This window comes from Nymphalis io, chromosome Z, assembly GCF_905147045.1.
Source record: "Nymphalis io chromosome Z, ilAglIoxx1.1, whole genome shotgun sequence".
NCBI lineage: Eukaryota > Metazoa > Arthropoda > Insecta > Lepidoptera > Nymphalidae > Nymphalis > Nymphalis io.
Genome location: NC_065918.1, coordinates 3,341,657 through 3,349,758, shown reverse-complemented (window position 1 = coordinate 3,349,758; position 8,102 = coordinate 3,341,657). Strand labels below are relative to the sequence as shown.

Below are 8,102 nucleotides of genomic sequence, written 5' to 3'. Positions count from 1 at the left end.
GCAAACACAGGTGCACTCTCTCTTCCTTAGCTCTCATAGTCCGATGGGACGACAATCCGACACGACCGGAAAGATCTCAGGCGCAGGACCAACGGCTTAGGCACTGGATTGTACACACTTCCAACTTCTAGACTCTGGGTTGCTACTGAGAATTCTCTGACGGAAAAACCCAATAACTTTTTATTGGCCCGACCCGACGATAATTGAACCCAGGAACTTCGGGTCGGCGGCCTTATATCAAGCCACTATACCAATGAGGCAGTACAATGTATTCCGATTAACCCTTTAACCGCCTAGGTCGAATTAATCCGACAAATATTTTCGGGCCCATTTCGCCTGAGTCGTATATTTACGACCAAAATAACACTGATCGTTTTATCAGCTTTTTTATTTAATTACGCTGTATTCTATCAAAAATATGTTTACATTAGGTAAATAGTTAACTAAGTAATCGTTTACAGTTTAATACACTTTAGCCTCTTAATTAGAAGTCTTAAAAATAATGTCCAAAGTTAAAAGAATTACTAACATTATTTTTAGAAAATTGTATTGATGTGCAACGCCCATGACGACAAAATCCGACGTGAGGGACGAGACATATGCCAAGATTTACCGATACAAAAATAAAAATAAATGAAAATATTTCTCGTTATACTAACTAATTAACTTTAAATACAATTACAGCAATTGTTAATAAAACATTTTTTTACAAATATTTGTAAGTATTTCATTTAATTCCTATAGAATTAAGCAAATTTACTTGTGAAACGTCAGCGACTGAATTGATGGTACCCATCCCTAGCCTACATGTTCCGAAAAATACTTCGTTAGTACGCCCAGCGCCACGGTCGGATAAAGACGACCGCTTCTTACGTCATTAAGGAGTGCCGACTTCTGGAATTTTCTACCAGTGTTGTGCTTGTGCATGTGGTTTTACGTTCATATGTCGATAAATGTACATGTCAGAAATTTATCATGACGACTACTGAAGAGTTAATACGAATTCTAGAAGGCGATGAAAATGAAGAATTTTTATCAGACGAAGAGTTTGACATTGATGAGGAGGTAATTATTTTTTTTATTACATACCTAGTTATATTTTAATTTATTGTGTAATATGTGATGGTTATGTCTGAATGGAAATTTTAAACTTAATTAGAGTGAGTGAGATGGCGACAGCGCGCCGTGCGATGAGAATGCGCGCGCGGCTACTCTGGAACGTTGAATCTGATTGGTTGAAGCGCGAGTCGCGTGAGTGCTCGCTGACTCGCCTGTAGATACGTACATATGTTAATTTGGTGCATGACGCCGCGCTGCCACGCACCGCACTGAGTCGCACTGCTACTTTTGCTTTTATAGGCTATTCAAATTTCCTACCTTGGCAACCGATGTTTCGTGTGAGTTTTCCACTCACACAATTTATTGCTCTACAATTTATTTTTGTATTCTTTCAGATTCAAGATAACAATGTCACAACCACTAATTGGACAACGCAAATTGCTACCCCAATGTTAGAAGAATTCGACGACTTTGTTTGTGGACTGTCGCCTGCTGTCAAATTAGATAGTACCTCCACGGAATTAGATTTCTTCGAACATTTTTGTAGCAAAGGCTTGTTACAGAAAATAGCAAATTGTACGAATAAATATCATCAACACTTCGTAAGACATACTGATCTCAGAATATATTCAAGACTGCAACAATGGCGCGACGTTTCTATTGAGGACCTTTACATTTTCCTTACAGTAACAATGCTTTTCACTAGAAACAAAAGAATAACAATTGAAGAACACTGGTCTACAGAACCATTATTACATAGTATGGTGTTCCATAATACTATGTTTCGAAATAGATATTGCTCAATTTTAGGAATGCTATCTTTTTATGAGGCACCTGCAGGGATGAGTAGTGTACCGAGATTACATAAAATAAAAATGATGATTGACCACGCTCGTGAAACTTTCAAAACAACATTTATCCCGGGTAAAAAAATGTGTATTGATGAAAGTATTGTGCCTTTTAAAGGTCGCCTAAGTATAAAACAATATTTACCTAAAAAACGCAATAGATTTGGCATTAAGCTATTTGTTTTATGTGATGTCAAATCCGGTTATATCGTGGATTTTATAGTGTACTGTGGATCGGAAACAGAAGTAGAGATTGTACCAAATTTAGGGTTAACTGGATCAGTTGTGACTGAACTTTTAAAAGACTACTATTTTTGCAATCGAGAGTTGTATGCAGATAACTGGTATTCCAGTCCCCAGCTTTTTATATATTTAAAAGAAAGGGCGACTTATGCATGTGGTACCGTAAGATCAAGTAGAAAAGGGATGCCAAAATTCCAAAAACTGAAACGTGGACAAATAGCCGCTTACTCGTCTCCTCCCCTCTTAGCCTTAAAATGGCAAGATAAGAAACCGATCCTAATGTTGTCTACAATACACGATGACAAAATAATACCATCAGGCAATGTAGATTACTCAACTGGGCTACTCAAAATGAAACCACAGTGTGTAGTAGACTACACAAAAAATATGGGGTCGGTTGACCTATCTGATATGATGACTAGCACATTGGGTTGTATAAGAAAATCAAAAAAATGGCATAAAAAGCTTGGGTTTCACATATTTGACATGTTTTTACTTAATGCTTTCTACTTGCATAAACTGATAAAAAATAAACAAAATTATAGTTTAGCTGATTTCCAATTAAACGTTATCAGGCAAATAATAGAAAAATACAAACAATGTTCTTTAACTCAACAGTCAACACCGCGCGGCGTCCTTGACTCTAACCGTTTTTTACATAATAGTGTCTTAGAGCATTTTCCTGTTAGAATACTAACCGGCAAAAGTCAGCGATGTAAAATGTGCGCAGCAAAAAGAAAACGGTCTGAGACTCGTTTTATGTGCCAAAAATGCAAAGTTTATCTATGCATAGATCCATGTGCTGTTGAGTACCACAATAATTGTGGTACGATACCGATTGTTTTGTAGAATTATTCTACATTTAGAATTATTCGACTGATTATTATTAATGAAAAATCTTACCTCTGATTGTAAGACTGATTTTATTGAAATAAGTGTTATTAAAATTGTGATATTTTACATTACGTTACATTTAAGTCTATAGGTAAACTGATAATGACATGTCCAAGAGTGAAATTTTTATTTTTATGTTTATTGTTCATTAGTGTGATATAAATTGTGATTGTGATAAATATCGTTACCATTTAAGTCTATATGTAAACTGATAATGTCCAAGAGTAACTTTTTTTATTTTTATTTTTGTTGTTAATTGTTTAGTAGGCAGTGCGCGTTTCTTTAAGTACTCGTATTCGATCGTGTCAACGTTTACGTAGATTTGTGGAACATTTGTAGTTCCCGTTATTGTCACCAGGCGTTACTTAAGTTTCAGTACAAATCGAAGTTAACGTAGACACGATCGACTACGTATAAAAACTCGCACTAAAACTTAGGAGTAGGTATAAATCAATACACATAAGAACTCATTACCTGTACCTACTTACTTTTGAGAAATCAATCGTTTTTCTTCTCTGGACTGATTTTATTTTGAATAGCCTAAGTACGAATTAATAAATCGTTCAAATTTTCAAACACTTTTTGTTTTCCTGGTTTACGAAAAATGCCGAATGATTTCGTAAGGTAAGTAATACTCAAGTAGGTATCTATATCTCCACCAAGCTAAGTCGGGCGGTTAAAAGGTTAAAACGAAATATCGACATCTAAAAGTTAAGTATTGCACATCCCTCTTTTTTGTAGGTATTTATTTTTCGATTCACTGTGCCGGGCGCTGGGGGCACGCCAACAGATATGAAGTCGGGCGGTTAAAGGGTTAATTAAGCACTGCAATTATGATATATCTATAGGATAACAGCCCTAATGAGACACCAATGAGAAAAATGTAACTACTTTTATTTTCATTAACAAAGAGACTGTGGTTGTCGAAATTTAATTACGGTTCATCCCATTTCCACTGTGATACGTATTCGTAATCCATGAACGTACTTTTAATCCATACACCATATATGTATATGTACAGTTATGTCTAGTGTCCACGTCAGCGTGCCCCAACTTTTTATTCACATTCTTTTATGTTAAATATTACAATACTAATAAGACCTGATACTGACGTCTGGATTGCATCGAGATTCTAATATGGATTTTATGCACTATTTATATAACTATTTAAGAAGTTTTTTTTTGTATATTGTTACACTCCATTGATTGCGAAATTTAAAAAATATATTCGAATATAATATATTTTAATAAATGCATTATGTATAATCTACTATTTATTAAATGCTATTAATTTTTTTACGTTACATCTTTCTGTTACAGACTTGGATCCTCTGCCTTCGAATTTATTTATTTTTTTATAGAATAGGAAGGCGGACGAGCATATGGGCCACCTGATGGTAAGTGGTCACCAAACGCCCTTAGACATTGGCATTGTAAGAAATGTTAACCATCGCTTACATCACCAATGCGCCACCAACCTTGGGAACTAAGATGTTATGTCCCTTGTGCCTGTAATTACACTGGCTCACTCACCCTTCAAACCGGAACACAACAATACTAAGTACTGCAGTTTTGCGGTAGAATATCTGATGAGTGGGTGGTATCTACCCAGACGAGCTTGCACAAAGCTCTACCACCAGTAAGAAATGTTTCTGAAACCATGAGTTCTCTGTTATTTATCGTAATTTTGATATCTTATCGTGGAACTTTCTCGGCTTGCCGGATAAAGATAGCGGATGCATCGTTGCAGGTGTCTGTCTGTATACTAGCACACATTACGAAGTTTATTTATAAATATCTATTCATTATTTATTTTATTAGTTACTTCCCAACGAATAAGTGAAGGTACGTTTTGTTTATCTATTATCTCGCTTACCACACTATTTTTTAAGACAAACATACTATATTTATATTTATATAGACAGACATACATACAAACATACTATTACTATTAAAATATAACTCAGTATTAAGGCTTCGTATGCAATAATTCATGGCCCTCCAGCCCTGCCGGTGCCGGTTCGAATACTGTGAATATTAACAGCACAATTTTTCGCATTAAATAGAAACTATGCAGTGCAGCAATATGATCGTAACGATATCAACGTATTTTCTTAATAAAGAATTAAATATAAACATAATGTCCATCGAGTCGATCTATTTGCGTGTTACCAAAACTAAAACAACGATTTCCTTATTATATTAGACAACGGCTTCTATCTAATAATTTAAATATAAAATATGCATAATCCGAATTGCCATTATGAAAGTTAAAATGGCAGATTTTGAAGAATTTTCGACAGAAACCGAACTAAACGCTGTCGAAGCAGCGAGTTTTGTGTTTTTACACGAGAGGCAAGTGGTTAGAATACGAGAGGTGGCCGAACCCGGCAGTGAGATATTTCCAGGCTACTTTAAATTCAAATATATATATGTTAATAATAGTTCTAGTAAATATTGTATGTATTCTATTTCAATGTACGCAAATGTTGAGCTTAGGAGTTGCCATGCAAAGCGACCCCAGCGCCACCCTGGGTATCCTAACAGATTCTATATCGGTACTTGCAAAATTATTGAATTTAAATAATTATCAAAAATACTGGTACATAATTCACGTTACACTTAAATATACTATTACCTGTTTCCGGCCGCGGCTTCGCCCTCCTGTGCAAAGTCAAGATCGGTGGAGAAGTTAACATGTAAAGGTAACAAACAAACGTGTTTATGTTTTTCGGTGTTGCATTAAAATACGAAAACAGTGGATAAGTATCTCGTCATTTTTGGAAATTCAATCCCCAAACGGAATATTTGCTGTAGAAACATTATTACCTGCCCGATATAATATGCCCGTCCACCTATTAATTTTATAAAAATTAAAAAGTAAAATAAATGTAGTAATCATAAAAAATGCGATTCCATTTTTTTCAATTTCAAACATATATATGTAAGACTTTCTACTGAGTATTGTACACAGTTTTTACATAATAATTCGGGGCTTTTTCTAACACTATAATATAAAAATAAAAATAATTGAAAACAAAAATTTTAAATACGAAGAAAAATAAATTAATATAACTAAAAATTCGAAAACGTTTTTTTTGTAATGCCGTACTGAAAAAGCTACTATATATATATAAATTATACTAGAAGTTGAAAAAGCGTCGCGTCTTGAAAAAGGTTTTAGTGCATCATATTATTTCAGTAGTTCTAAATTTAGACCATTGACATGAGAACTAATACGTTTTTAAGACGTTCGAATTATAAAATATTAAAAATAAGAATCGTAAATATCATAAATACTTATCAAGATATAAATTTGTTTACAATTCTTTTACATATGTCACCTTTAAAAATGTCACAAAAACAATAAATACAAATACCGACTAATAAAGTTGAGTGCACATGTAAATATTTGAATTATATCTTACAAAAAATTTTGAAACGATTTAAGGTCATTTTTCTTAAAGAAAAATTTTAGATTACTCTTCATTTTTAGTTTAACAAACAACAGAGCAAATATATAATTAAAAGCTTTTGAATTTCAATGGGTTTCGGTATCGCCTGGCCGCGATTCACTCACCTGCCAATACAAGCAGGAAATTTTAATCTTCATGCTATATAAAAATACAAAAATTGATCGACGTGCCTGTCACAAGCAGCACTGTTTCATAGCCTTTTTGAGAGTTGCCAATTGATATGTCTGTCGCATATTCCATGTAAGCCCCGTTGCTCACTAATGGTTTGATTTGCCCCAAGGCGTCCGCACGTCATAGTCATTTACGAACCGTAATACACAAAATTCAAATTCACAAAAGTGATTGGCGGCGACGACGGGTGCAGATGCTCCCCGCCTCCCCATTGGTCGATCGTAACCAGATGTAATTCAAATATTGTCAGCCTCGGAGAATTTCACCTTAGAGCAATTTGTTTTCAGGAGGAGCATTATTACGTTAGCTTGAGGTGGATTAATAAATATATGACCGAATAAATTGATAGGTTTCGCCTAACGCGTTAAATTTTCTTGCTTCTTTAGCGCATGTAAGAAACAAAGGTATATGTTTTTTTTGTTCAATACAAATACCTACTTACATGCCTAGACGTATATATAATGGTATAAAACAATTACGAATACATAAATGCTGTTTTATCTCTTAGTTTATTTCGTTTCGTATGTGATTCGGAATGTATTTCCAGTGATTATGAAATTCGGGTGACTTGTCCAAATGATTATCGTCATACCCTTAATACATAAATGACATACTTTTTTTAATTTTAAAATAAGACTGTATTAGATAAATACTGGCTGAAAAGACGAGTCGTTTCAGATTAATTACAGATGCAATGAAAAATTTAAGAAGAAATGTGCAGACTTGATACTCGTTAGATTTTAGATTTCTTTGATTGCTAACTGTGGGTGCTGCATGTGACATTTTAATTGTTAACCTTATTTACCTTATTACATCATGGGCAACTTTGTCTTATTTATATTATTTTGAAAATTTACAAACTCTATAGTGGTTGAAGTTGAAGACGCTGACCTCGGTTTATATAAGTTCGATTTGAGTAATTATTTTAGCGGTTGGTTTTCTATTTATTGAGGTTATAAGTAAGATATCTTCATGTAAATATTTAACAAATAAACACACAGACACAGCAATTAACGTATGGGTAAATTCTCAGAAAACCTTAGCAACATAATATGAATATTTAATAAACATAAATTATTTAAATCGGTTATAAAATAAACTTATAGCAATAAGAATCGAAATCTGACGAAATAATAAATCGGCGATGCATTAAAGCGATTCATGTGCTGTTTATATAATTGCATTTATAAGGTATGATCATAATTAAAATATTAGATTGTATTAGTTTCATCGTGTCTGACGACTGCATCTACCTTGAAGTGACGCAGGACAGTCTGCCCGGTTTCCGCACGGATATGAACCAGTACGACGGAGCACGCGACTGTCGCTCACTTATTACACTTATGTAATTATACATAAATTTTACATGTAATTATACATGAATTGAAATATTGTATAACTTACTATTAAC

The 8,102-nt window shown here is 34.0% G+C and overlaps 1 long non-coding RNA gene across 1 annotated transcript; it reads left to right on the top strand.

The window, feature by feature from the left end:
* The first annotated feature begins 282 nt into the window (after window positions 1-282).
* On the top strand, window positions 283-3,622 carry LOC126780347 (uncharacterized). The gene is made up of 2 exons (XR_007670485.1): window positions 283-1,046; window positions 3,161-3,622. It is a non-coding gene; the product is annotated as an uncharacterized LOC126780347 (long non-coding RNA).
* The last annotated feature ends 4,480 nt before the right edge of the window (window positions 3,623-8,102 follow it).